Source organism: Salmo salar, chromosome ssa06 (genome assembly GCF_905237065.1).
Source record: "Salmo salar chromosome ssa06, Ssal_v3.1, whole genome shotgun sequence".
In the NCBI taxonomy this organism is placed as follows: domain Eukaryota; kingdom Metazoa; phylum Chordata; class Actinopteri; order Salmoniformes; family Salmonidae; genus Salmo; species Salmo salar.
Window position 1 is genome coordinate 9,844,166 of NC_059447.1, and position 14,691 is coordinate 9,858,856.

At 41.4% G+C, this 14,691-nt stretch overlaps 1 long non-coding RNA gene across 1 annotated transcript in view; it reads left to right on the top strand.

Moving 5' to 3' along the window:
• Window positions 1-14,691, top strand: part of LOC106606282 (uncharacterized) — a 33,994-nt gene continuing 19,303 nt past the window's right edge. Inside the window, exons 1-2 of the long non-coding RNA XR_006770122.1 lie at window positions 1-120; window positions 3,585-3,683. This is a non-coding gene — a long non-coding RNA (uncharacterized lncRNA). The remainder of the gene's footprint in view (window positions 121-3,584; window positions 3,684-14,691) is intronic.

Here is a 14,691-nt window from a genome sequence, read left to right on the forward strand (position 1 = left end):
CAGAGAGAGAGAGAGATAAAGAGGGAAGGAGTTGGAAAGAAAAGAGGCAGAACCTGAAAGTAACTTTCGATGAACGAATGTACATTCCAGGCTCTGCTTCTGTTGAGAGAGAAATAAAAGGTAAGACGACGGTTATTGTGTTTTCATATAGTTGATGATATTGTTATGTTTATTCATATAGTTGATGATATTGTTATGTTTATTCATATAGTTGATGATATTGTTATGTTTATTCATATAGTTGATGATATTGATATGTGTATTCATATAGCTGATGATATTGTTGTGTGTATTCATATAGTTGATGATATTGTTATGTGTATTCATATAGTTGATGATATTGTTATGTGTATTAATATAGTTGATTATATTTTTGTTGGACAGTGTTATAATAAGCCTACTCTCCTTAAAATGTATTAGATGTAAATTAGATGGGGGGGATTCGTTCCGTGCCCATCTGTGTTCCCCAGGGTGATCTCTACTGTATCATAGGCCTGTAGGCTTGTCTTCTCAAAACAGGCTAAAAACACAACAAACAACAAACAAACATTTTCTCTTCCTAATCTACTGTTAACTCTTTTCACTCAGGAAGGTATTTTGTGTGAAAAAAATAAAAATAAATATTGTGGAAAGACTAACAACTTACACTCCCTCAAAACAGGTTGTGTGTGCTCATTAGTGTCCACCGTAGCAAAACGTTTGGCAACGGAAACCGTTTGGGTCACGTATAGAGTTTGGAGCAAACCGTTTACACAACATTGCAAAACTGTTGGCTGTGGTGTAAACTAGTGAATACGACCCAGGTATTAGTCTACGACTCGGTTGTTGATGCCTGCCTGATGCTGAAACCTGAACATAGCTTGAGGGGTATACTATTATGCAAGCTAGTGTGTTTGCCTTTCACACCACCAACCTGGGTTCACTTGCTACATTGGTGTCAGAAGTGGTATGGCGGCTGTGAGGCCATCAGAATGACTGGACATGTGAGGGGCCAGAGTAGCGAAGCATGGGGATGTGCCTTCTCCTTCAGAGGGGCCAGAGTAGTTGAAGCATGGGGATGTGCCTTCTCGTTCAGAGGGGCCAGAGTAGCGAAGCATGGGGATGTGCCTTCTCGTTCAGAGGGGCCAGAGTAGCGAAGCATGGGGATGTGCCTTCTCCTTCAGAGGGGCCAGAGTAGTTGAAGCATGGGGAATGTGCCTTCTCCTTCAGAGGGGCCAGAGTAGCGAAGCATGGGGATGTGCCTTCTCGTTCAGAGGGGCCAGAGTAGCGAAGCATGGGGATGTGCCTTCTCGTTCAGAGGGGCCAGAGTAGTTGAAGCATGGGGATGTGCCTTCTCGTTCAGAGGGGCCAGAGTAGCGAAGCATGGGGATGTGTCTTCTCGTTCAGAGGGGCCAGAGTAGCGAAGCATGGGGATGTGCCTTCTCGTTCAGAGGGGCCAGAGTAGTTGAAGCATGGGGATGTGTCTTCTCCTTCAGAGGGGCCAGAGTAGTTGAAGCATGGGGATGTGTCTTCTCGTTCAGAGGGGCCAGAGTAGTTGAAGCATGGGGATGTGCCTTCTCGTTCAGAGGGGCCAGAGTAGCGAAGCATGGGGATGTCTCTTCTTGTTCAGAGGGGCCAGAGTTGTTGAAGCATGGGGATGTGCCTTCTCGTTCAGAGGGGCCAGAGTAGCGAAGCATGGGGATGTGCCTTCTCGTTCAGAGGGGCCAGAGTAGTTGAAGCATGGGGATGTGTCTTCTCGTTCAGAGGGGCCAGAGTAGTTGAAGCATGGGGATGTGCCTTCTCGTTCAGAGGGGCCAGAGTAGCTGAAGCATGGGGATGTGTCTTCTCGTTCAGAGGGGCCAGAGTAGTTGAAGCATGGGGATGTGCCTTCTCGTTCAGAGGGGCCAGAGTAGCGAAGCATGGGGATGTGCCTTCTCGTTCAGAGGGGCCAGAGTTGTTGAAGCATGGGGATGTGTCTTCTCATTCAGAGGGGGCAGTGTGAGCCATGTTACAATTCCCAGCAAGTGGGCGGCTGCACCAGTGACCGTCAAAAGTTACGGGATTTCCAGATATGAAAGTGAAAGTAAGTGTTTAGTCTACTCAGTTACAACGCTGCTCTCTGATCATTTATCAAGGATAAATGCCCATTAACAGGGATGTAAACAAATATGTGCATATAATGTGAGAGAAATAAGCTTTTTGTGCGTAAAGAACATTTCTGGTATCTTTTATTTTAGCTCATGAAACATGGGACCAACACTTTACATTTAAATTTTTGTTCAGTGTCGATATTTCACCTTCATAGTAGGTGGACAGATAGCTCAAGGCGTAGAGCAACATGGCAGAGGAAGCAATCCTGAAATCATAGCTCACTTGTATTCAATCTTGAGATGCACTATTTAGATTTTTCCCCTTTCTCAAACAGTCATTGTAAATGAATGGCTCTTGTAGTTATTGGTAATTATCAAATTATGGATCTTAATTGTTTTGTTAATATGTAAAAGTGAGTTGAATAAGTTTAATTCAAACGCAAAGCAAAGTTGACAAGCAGTGATAAATGACATACCAAGCTTAGTTTGATCCCTCAGTTAGAGGATCCCACTGTTATTTCCAAAATATCAGCCTCTGCTGGACACTACTTACAGCCTTAGTCAGGATATTATTCTCCATTTCCTCTGCTGGACACTACTTACAGCCTTAGTCTGGATATTCTTCTCCATTTCCTCTGCTGGACACTACTTACAGCCTTAGTCTAGATATTATTCTCCATTTCCTCTGCTGGACACTACTTACAGCCTTAGTCTGGATATTCTTCTCCATTTCCTCTGCTGGACACTACTTACAGCCTTAGTCTAGATATTATTCTCCATTTCCTTGTGCTTTCCTCTGCTGGACATATACAGCCTTAGTCTAGATATTATTCTCCATTTCCTCTGCTGGACACTACTTACAGCCTTAGTCTGGATATTCTTCTCCATTTCCTCTGCTGGACACTACTTACAGCCTTAGTCTAGATATTATTCTCCATTTCCTCTGCTGGACACTACTTACAGCCTTAGTCTGGATATTCTTCTCCATTTCCTCTGCTGGACACTACTTACAGGCTGAGTCTAGATATTATCCTCCATTTCCTCTGCTGGACACTACTTACAGCCTTAGTCAGGATATTCTTCTCCATTTCCTCTGCTGGACACTACTTACAGCTTTAGTCTAGATATTATTCTCCATTTCCTCTGCTGGACACTACTTACAGCTTTAGTCTAGATATTCTTCTCCATTTCCTCTGCTGGACACTACTTACAGCCTTAGTCTAGATATTCTTCTCCATTTCCTCTGCTGGACACTACTGGACACCGCCATGAGTGTCTTTGAGAAACCTTCCTAAAACCCCACCTGTTTCATCTAGGTTGTTGTTGATGACTCTTTGATTTATTTATTGTTGGGGAATGTAACAATTTTCAGATGATCGCATTAAATCACCTGACTGTTTGGATGTTTCTGTTAGTACATATTTTATGAATTTTATGAATGAAAGAGAACGATTTACAATCAAGAATTTGTTTTCACTGTGTTAACCTCAACCAACGTTCTGGATCTCTGTTTAGGGGTCAGTGCTCTAAAATGAGTCTCTCTGGGGAGAGAGAGGAGGGGGGCCCTGCCTCTGAAATGGATCTCTCTGGGGAACATGACACCAAAGCTAAGAGGTAAGATAAACATTTTCTTTACGAATTTATGAAGGCTTTATTTTCAAAACGCTATATCGCATTAAAAAACGCAGTTTTTTTTTTATCAGAAATTATTGTTTATGGGTGGGTAGCTTCAATATTACTTTTCTCAGATTTTATATTTATAGATTTTAGATGTGTATAAAACATGTTCATCAGGGAAAAGTCATTCTGACATTTTAAAATGGACATTACAAACTTTAGAAGACTTTTTAAACCTCAAATAAATTACAAGTTTGCCTTTCCTGCCGTGCAGGAAAATTCCTGCAATTACAGGATGATCAAATTAAGATACAGTTGAAGTCGGAAGTTTACATACACTTAGGTTGGAGTCATTAAAACTTGTTTTTCAACCACTCCACAAATTTCTTGATAACAAACTATAGTTTTTACAGAAGATTATTTCACTTATAATTCACATTATCACAATTCCAGTGGGTCAGAAGTTTACAAACACTAAGTTGACTGTGCCTTTAAACAGCTTGGAACATTTCAGAAAATAATGTCATGGCTTTAGAAGCTTCTGATAGGCTAATTGACATAATTTGAGTCAATTGGAGGTGTACCTGTGGATGTATTCCAAGGCCTACCTTAAAACTCAGTGCCTCTTTGCTTGACATCATGGGAAAATCTAAATAAATCAGCCAAGGCCTCAGAAAAATAATTCTAGTCCTCGACAAGTCTTGTTCATCCTTGGGAGCAATTTCCAAACGCCTGAAGTGTTTGGAAATGAATCTGGAAATGAATCTGTACAAACAATAGGACGCAAGTATAAACACCATGGGACCACGCAGCCGTCATACCGCTCAGGAAGGAGACGCGTTCTATCTCCTAGAGATGAACGTACTTTGGTGCGAAAAGTGCAAATCAATCCCAGAACAACAGCAAAGGACCTTGTGAAGATGCTGGAGGAAACAGGAACAAAAGTTTCTATATCCACAGTAAAACGAGTCCTATATCGACATAACCTGAAAAGCTGCTCAGCAAGGAAGAAGCCACTGCTCCAAAACCGCCATAAAAAAGACAAACTACAGTTTGCAACTGCACATGGGGACAAAGATTATACTCTTCGGAGAAATGTCCTCTGGTCTGATGAAACAAAAATAGAACTGTTTAGCCATAATGACCATCATTATGTTTGGAGGAAAAAGGGGGAGGCTTGCTGTCACAGGCGTAGTACTGAACAGACCAAGGTGCAGTGCGTATAGTGCCCATTCTCAAATCTTTAATGATTAACACTTTACAAAAGGAACAAAAACGACCAACAGTTCCGTCAGGTATGACAACTAAACGGAAAATAACCACCCATGAAACCCAAAGGAAAACAGGCTGCCTAAGTATGGCTTCCAATCAGAGACAATGAAAGATACCTGCCTCTGATTAGAAACCATACTCGGCCAAACATAAAAACGAAACATAGAAATAGAAAACTAGAACAAAAGCCCCTAGAACCCAAAAAAAAAAAAACACACAAAACAACCCCCCTGCCACGCCCTGACCATTCTACTATGGCAAAAGACCCCTTTTCACTGGTCAGGACGTGACACTTACAAGCCGAAGAACACCATCCCAACCGTGAAGCACCAGGGTGGCAGCATCATGTTGTGGGGGTGCTTTGCTGCAGGAGGAACTGGTGCACTTCACAAAATAGATGGCATCATGAGAAGAAAAATTAAGTGGATATTTTGAAGCAACATCTCAAGACATCAGTTAGGAAGTTAAAGCTTGGTCGCAAATGGGACTTCCAAATGGACAATGACCCCAAGCATACTTCCAAAGTTGTGGCAAAATGGCTTATGGACAACAATGTCAAGGTATAGGAGTGGCCATCACAAAGCCTTGACCTCAAGCATATAGAACATTTGTGGGCAGAACTGAAAAAGTGTGTGCGAGCAAGGAGGTCTACAAACCTGACTCAGTTACATCTGTCAGGAGGAATGGGCCAAAATGCACCCAATTTATTGTGGGAAGCTTGTGGAAGGCTACCCAAAACGTTTGACCCAAGTTAAACAATTTAAAGGCAATGCTACCAAATACTAATTGAGTGTATGTAAACTTCTGACCCACTGGGAATGTGATGAAAGAAATAAAAGCTGAAATAAATCATTCTCTCTACTAGTATTCTTACATTTCACATTCTGAAAATAAAGTGGTGATCCTAACTGACCTAAGACAGGGAATTTTTACTAGGATTAAATGTCAGGAATTGTGAAAACTGATTTTAAATGTATTTGGCTAAGGTGTATGTAAACTTCCGACTTGAACTGTACACCAACTGTACTGTAACTCTATGTGGCCGGTTTCCTGATAGCGATGGAATTTTGGCTTACGAGGAGTGTTTTAAAGATGCATCTTTCCTACAACGGCCGAAGATGTAATGCATGTATGGATACTAATAGGATGGAAAGAAAGGGAGCGCTGCTCTCAGATTTCTCCATTCAAATCTTTCTTTAACATTTATAATTAGCAGATTTTTTTATCTCAGTGCTTCTATTTTTGGACAACTCCAAAGTGGAATAGTTTACCTATTTACCTAGTTTGCTTGCTGTTGTGAAATATTCCTCTCCAGGCACATTCAAATGGCGAGAACCATAAGAGGGAAGTATGTATTCTGACAGGCAGACTGGAAGCACACAATTTGAACAGTGCTCTCAGCATATCAATTAGCTGATTGTTGATTTGCGGCAGTCAGCTAAAGCATCTAAAAAAGGCCTATCACAATATTTCAGAATAGTCTACAATCACTGGTAAACACAAAAGAGAAGAGACATAGAAACAACTAACCTGTCTTTAGGTAATCAAAATCCTCAACTAGCAATAGGCTATTGAGTGAACAGTAGTATCTTATTGGCACTATATAGCAGAGAGCGTCAGCCCCAGTCAGTGCTGTCTTTATCATTGGGTGAGTCCTCCTGGGAAGTGTTTTAGGACAATTTCCTTCAATATGTCTTTCCGCTTTTCATAGGCCTTGGTTAGGTGGTTGTATTCAAGACATGGTCGTTTTTAATTATCTTTGTTTGTCAGTCATCAGTAGTACCTGCTACCCTGTCATTGTTGTTGTATTAAATATTCTGCTATTGTAGTACCTGCTACCCTGTCATTGTTGTTGTATTAAATATTCTGCTATTGTAGTACCTGCTACCCTGTCGTTGTTGTATTAAATATTCTGCTGTAGTTGTACCTGCTACCCTGTCATTGTTGTGGTATTAAATATTCTGCTATTGTAATAGCTTCTACTCTGTCATTGTTGTGGTATTAAATATTCTGCTATTATAGTAGCTGCTACTCTGTCATTGTTGAGGTATTAAATATTATTCTATTATCTCCAGTCATGGAGAGTAAAGTGTCATAGAATTGCATGTAATATGTTCATAAAAGGTCAGGTATATTCATATCCGCAAAAAAAATGTTCCTCTAGCTGGGCTGAGCTCTGGATGTGTGCAATGAAAGGAGAAGAAAAACAGGTATTTTATGTGAACAGTGAGTCAGTTATATTATTAACCTGACTTATTACTTGCCTAGTTAAATAAAGGTTAAATAAAAAAATATTACCATCCAATCTACTATTAAATATATATATAGTCAGATACATTATTAACTTATTACTATCCCATCTACTATTAACTATATATATAGTCAGTTATATTATTAACTTATTACTATCCCATCTACTATTAACTATATATATAGTCAGTTACATTATTAACCTAACGTATTACTATCCCATCTACTATTCACTATATATATAATAAGTTATATGATTAACTTATTACTATCCCATCTACTTTTAACTATATATATATATATATGTCAGTTACATTATTAACCTAACGTATTACTATCCCATCTACTATTAACTATATATATAATAAGTTATATGATTAACTTATTACTATCCCATCTACTTTTAACTATATATATATAGTCAGTTATATTATTAACCTAACGTATTACTATCCAATCTACTATTAACTATATATATCGTCATTTATATTATTAACTTATTACTATCCCATCTACTATTAACTATATATATAGTCAGTTATATTATTAACCTAACTTATTACTATCCAATTTACTATTCACTTTAGGAATAGGAGGCTATTTTACATTAGTCTGCAAATGCATTGATAGAAGCATGCAATACTTTATTATAAAGGCAATTATTTTTTGTTTATTTTTTGGGATGTTGCTTCCTTTATCTTCAAACTCAAGTGCGGCCAAGACCAAAATCAAGCTTAGTAGTATCTGTTTTATCTTGGGACAAAGTGTCCTTGTTCAATTGCCTTCTGTTTCAGAGAAAAAGGAGTGTCAAACTACAAAATTCCAGTAAAAACAAGGAAACAGCAGTAAGTGAAGTTACTGCCATCTGACTTTGTTCCACCATGTTTTACTGCAGTTACTGAGGTTTTGTTTGGTATTCTATCAGACTCCGAGATCAGGCCATCCCAACCATGACACCCACCCTCACACACTCCATGAGACAGCCAGTGATCCAGTTATCACCAGAATAAACATGGCACAACGGTTGAACTCATATTGAAACGCAAATACCCAGATAATGGTAAAAAAGAGGGCAAACAAAATATACTGCTCAAAAAAATAAAGGGAACACTTAAACAACACAATGTAACTCCAAGTCAATCACACTTCTATGAAATCAAACTGTCCACTTAGGAAGCAACACTGATTGACAATAAATTTCACATGCTGTTGTGCAAATGGAATAGACAACAGGTGGAAACTATAGGCAATTAGCAAGACACCCTTTCACTCTAGTGGTAGCATGTGACTGTGGCTCAGGTAGTGCAGCTCATCCAGGATGGCACATCAATGCGAGCTGTGGCAAGAAGGTTTGCTGTGTCTGTCAGCGTAGTGTCCAGAGCATGGAGGCGCTACCAGGAGACAGGCCAGTACATCAGGAGACGTGGAGGAGGCCGTAGGAGAGCAACAACCCAGCAGCAGGACCGCTACCTCTGCCTTTGTGCAAGGAGGAGCAGGAGGAGCACTGCCAGAGCCCTGCAAAATGACCTCCAGCAGGCCACAAATGTGCATGTGTCTGCTCAAACGGTCAGAAACAGACTCCATGAGGGTGGTATGAGGGCCCGATGTCCACAGGTGGGGGTTGTGCGTACAGCCCAACACCATGCAGAACGTTTGGCATTTGCCAGAGAACACCAAGATTGGCAAATTCGCCACTGGCGCCCTGTGCTCTTCACAGATGAAAGCAGGTTCACACAGCACATGTGACAGAGTCTGGAGACACCGTGGAGAACGTTCTGCTGCCTGCAACATCCTCCAGCATGACCGGTTTGGCGGTGGGTCAGTCATGGTGTGGGGTGGCATTTCTTTGGGGGGCCGCACAGCCCTCCATGTGCTCGCCAGAGGTAGCCTGACTGCCATTAGGTACCGAGATGAGATCCTCAGACCCCTTGTGAGACCATATGCTGGTGCGGTTGGCCCTGGGTTCCTCCTAATGCAAGACAATGCTAGACCTCATGTGGCTGGAGTGTGTCAGCAGTTCCTGCAAGAGGAAGGCATTGATGCTATGGACTGGCCCGCCCGTTCCCCAGACCTGAATCCAATTGAGCACATCTGGGACATCATGTCTCGCTCCATCCACCAACGCCACGTTGCACCACAGACTGTCCAGGAGTTGGCGGATGCTTTAGTCCAGGTCTGGGAGGAGATCCCTCAGGAGACCATCAGACACCTCATCAGGAGCATGCCCAGGCGTTGTAGAGAGGTCATACAGGCACATGGAGGCCACACACACTACTGAGCCTCATTTTGACTTGTTTTAAGGACATTACATCAAAGTTGGATCAGCCTGTAGTGTGGTTTTCCACTTTAATTTTGAGTGTGACTCCAAATCCAGACCTCCATGGGTTGATAAATTGGATTTCCATTGATTATTTTTATGTGATTTTGTTGTCAGCACATTCAACTATGTAAAGAATAAAGTATTTAATAAGATTATTTCATTCATTCAGATCTAGGGTGTGTTATTTTAGTGTTCCCTTTATTTTTTGGAGCAGTGTATATAAATACTAGCTAACATAAAGAAAATGACAGAATTGATAGTAATACAAAGTCAAATATTTGTTCAAAGTATAAACATTCTCTGTGATGAAATAACCTCATGGCAAAAAAATTGTTGAGGGTTAGGCCTACTACAATACAACATTCAAAACAGGAAAACAAAACTACATAACACCATTAGGGGCTCCCGAGTGGAGCAGCGGTCTAAGGCACTGCATCTCAGTGCAAGAGGCATCACTACAGTCCCTGGTTCAAATCCAGGCTGTATCACATCTGGCCGTGATTGGGAGTCCTATAGGGCGGCGCACAATTGGCCCAGCGTCATCCGGGTTTGGCAGGGGTAGGCAGTCATTGTAAATAAGAATTTGTTCTTAACTGACAAGCCTAATTAAATAAAGGTTACAATTAAATACAGTTGAATGTGGTTGGAACTCTCAAAGGGTTTCCATCAAACAGAAAACCAACAAGAAAGCTGGATCAACACATTTAGATTTATAGATACTGCACTTTGCTTTTGCATTACCCATATAGCTGTTTAAGCTCAACCAAAGGCAGAGTGCAGTATCAATGTTTTAGGGGTCATAGGTCAGGTCATTGGTCATGGTTGATATGCAGGGAGAGCAAAAAAAACCAAAAAACTTTAAAGCCATTTCTCTCAGATTCACTATTTGTGTGGACTGCTCTTTGTCTTTGTAGGGCAGTAGTTCAGGTGGCTGCCCTTGCCCTTAGTCTGCCTCATGTCCCTCCTATCGCCATGGGTACACCTTCCTAACAACAATGACACCATACTTTGCTTTAACCTGTTCTGCCAGTTCATGTCCTTAAAGACTAGAATGTTCCAATGTGGTTAGCCAAAAAGATGACAAGATAGTTCACACATTCATTATTCAGGGTTACTATCAAACAGATATGTCACATTTCTGGTTCGTCCATAATGTGGTTCCTGCTTGTAGCATGCCGCGTTTACAGGAATCCCTTTCTCTAACTATAAGTCACATGATTTCATGAGAAACATTTTCTGCAGTGAAAGGGTAATGCAAGTCAACGTGTCTTTGGATGAATGTCAACAAGATTTATAACCAGCATTGTTAAAAGTCAAGCTAACCATACCAGTTCACACCTTATAAGAAGACAATGCTCAAATGTAGTCCATAAAGAGGAATTAGGATTATGTGCACAGGTATTCTGGCGTACAATTGCAATCTGCTGCTACACATTTGGTCAGATATGAGTTCATACTGAAATCAGGCTTAGCAGTATCTGTTATATCTAGTGACAAAGTATCCTAGTTCAATTATCTTCCGTTTCAGAGAAAATGGACTGTCAAATGTGAAGTAACTTCAAAATCCCAGTTAAAACCCAGTAAAAATGACCTGCTGCCCCACATATAGGTGATGGAGGAGAAGGAGGGGGGAATATATTGTTACATATAGGTGATGGGGAGAAGGAGAGGGGGATATATCTGTTACATATAGGTGATGAGGGAGAGAGAAGGAGAGGGGGGAATATATTGTTACATATGATGGAGGGAGGGAGAAGGAGAGGGGGATATATATGTTACATATGATGGAGGGAGGGAGAAGGAGAGGGGGATATATCTGTTACATATAGGTGATGGAGGGAGGGAGAAGGAGAGGGGGGAATATACTGTTACATATAGGTGATGGAGGAGAAGGAGAGGGGGATATCTGTTACATATAGGTGATGGAGGGAGGGAGAAGGAGAGGGGGATATATCTGTTACATATAGGTGATGGAGGAGAAGGAGAGGGGGATATATCTGTTACATATAGGTGATGGAGGGAGGGAGAAGGAGAGGGGGATATATCTGTTACATATAGGTGATGGAGGAGAAGGAAAGGGGGGATATATCTGTTACCTATAGGTGATGGAGGAGAAGGAGAGGGGGATATATCTGTTACATATAGGTGATGGAGGAGAAGGAGAGGGGGGATATATCTGTTACATATAGATGATGGAGGAGAAGGAGAGGGGGGATATATCTGTTACATATAGGTGATGGAGGGAGAGAGAAGGAGAGGGGGGAATATATTGTTACATATGATGGAGGGAGGGAGAAGGAGAGGGGGATATATCTGTTACATATGATGGAGGGAGGGAGAAGGTGAGGGGGATATATCTGTTACATGCTGCCCCACATATAGGTGATGGAGGAGAAGGAGGGGGGGAATATATTGTTACATATAGGTGATGGGGAGAAGGAGAGGGGGATATATCTGTTACATATAGGTGATGTAGGGAGAGAGAAGGAGAGGGGGGAATATATTGTTACATATGATGGAGGGAGGGAGAAGGAGAGGAGGATATATCTGTTACATATGATGGAGGGAGGTAGAAGGAGAGGGGGATATATCTGTTACATATAGGTGATGGAGGGAGGGAGAAGGAGAGGGGGGAATATATTGTTACATATAGGTGATGGAGGGAGGGAGAAGGAGAGGGGTTATATATGTTACATATAGGTGATGGAGGAGAAGGAGAGGGGGATATATCTGTTACATATAGGTGATGGAGGAGAAGGAGAGGGGGGATATATCTGTTACATATAGGTGATGGAGGAGAAGGAGAGGGGGATATATCTGTTACATATAGGTGATGGAGGAGAAGGAGAGGGGGGATATATCTGTAACATATAGGTGATGGAGGAGAAGGAGAGGGGGATATATCTGTTACATATAGGTGATGGAGGAGAAGGAGAGGGGGATGTATATGTTACATATAGGTGATGGGGAGAAGGAGAGGGGGATATATCTGTTACATATAGGTGATGGGGAGAAGGAGAGGGGGGATATATCTGTTACATATAGGTGATGGAGGAGAAGGAGAGGGGAATATATTGTTACATATAGGTGATGGAGGAGAAGGAGAGTGGGGGTATATCTGTTACATATAGGTGATGGGGAGAAGGAGAGGGGGATATATCTGTTACATATAGGTGATGGAGGAGAAGGAGAGGGGGATATATATGTTACATATAGGTGATGGAGGAGAAGGAGAGGGGGATATATATGTTACATATAGGTGATGGAGAGAGAAGGAGAGGGGGGAATATATTGTTACATATAGGTGATGGGGAGAAGGAGAGAGGGGATATATCTGTTACATATAGGTGATGGAGGAGAAGGAGAGGGGGATATATCTGTTACATATAGGTGATGGAGAGAGAAGGAGAGGGGGGATATATCTGTTACATATAGGTGATGGAGGAGAAGGAGAGGGGGATATATCTGTTACATATAGGTGATGAAAGGAGAGGGGGATATATCTGTTACATATAGGTGATGGAGGGAGGGAGAAGGAGAGGGGGATATATCTGTTACATATAGGTGATGGGGAGAAGGAGAGGGGGATATATCTGTTACATATAGGTGATGGAGGAGAAGGAGAGGGGGATATATCTGTTACATATAGGTGATGGGGAGAAGGAGACGGGGATATATCTGTTACATATAGGTGATGGAGGGAGAAGGAGAGGGGGATATATCTGTTACATATAGATGATGGGGAGAAGGAGAGGGGGATATATCTGTTACATAGAGTATAGTGCATTCGGAAAGTATTCAGACCCCTTCACTTTTTCCAAATTTTATTCTAAAATTGATAATATATATATTTTTGTCCAGATCAATTTACACACAATACCCAATAATGACAAAGCAAGAACAGCACATTTACATAAGTATTCAGACCCTTTACTCAGTTCTTTGTTGAATCACCTTTTGCAGTGATTACAGCCTAGAATCTTCTTGGGTATGATGCTACAAGTTTGGCACAGCTGTATTTTGCAGAGTTTCTCCCATTCTTCTCTGCAGATCCTCTCATGCTCTGTCAGGTTGGAAGCGGATCGTCGCTGCACAGCTATTTTCATGTCTCTCCGGAGATGTTCGATTGGGTTCAAGTCTGGGCTCTGGCTGGGCCACTCAAGGATATTCAGAGACTTGTCCCGAAGCGACTCCTGCGTTGTTTTGACTCTGTGCTTAGGGTTGTTGTCCTGCTGGAAGGTGAACCTTTGTCCCAGTCTGAGGTCCTGAGTGCTCTGGAGCAGGTTTTTATCAATGATCTCTCTGTACTTTGCTCCGTTCATCTTTCCCTCGATCCTGACTAGTCTCACAGTCCCTGATGCTGAAAAACATCCCCATAGCATGATGCTGCCACCAACATGCCAGGTTTCCTCCAAACGTGAAGCTTGGCATTCTGGCCAAAGAGTTCAATCTTGGTTTCATCAGACCAGAGAATCTTGTTTCTCATGGTCTGAGTCCTTTAGGTGTCTTTTGGCAAACTTCAAGCGGCCTGTCATGTGCCTTTAATTGAAGAGGGGTTTCCGTCTGACCACTCTACCATAAAGGCCTGATTGGTGGAGTGCTGTAACGTAACAACATGTGGAAAAAAGTCAAGGGGTCTGAATACTTTTCAAATGCACTGTATGTGCATGTACAGACTGTCATGGAATTACAACATTATGTTAATCACATTACTCTTATATTAGAATGTAATCCTATTTTAGTACTCTCATTGTCTGTTTTTCTTAGAGGCAACAGAATAGGATTGTTAGAATTTTCATGTGTCTGTGTGTGGAGTGAAGCCTGAGATTAAGTAGATTGACGATGGTTTGGTGATAACCTAAAGACTGCATTACATTACAATCCATGATTAGTGTCTGTGTGCTTGTCTTTCAGTGCCAGGGAGACCCAATCTCCAGTTTATTTAGGGAAAGGATTTAGTATTCTATTTTGCATTAGTACTTTTGTGTAAGCAAGCAGTAAATTAACTAGAGACAGATATTATGCGGCATGTAAATCTTCATGTTTTTGGCATGAGAGCACAATGTACCTTTAGTATAATTTCAACGTATCTGTTCTTCGTCAGGAAGACTATAAAGAGTTGTAAGCGAATACTGTTTATTTGGGCTTTAAGTCTACACCATT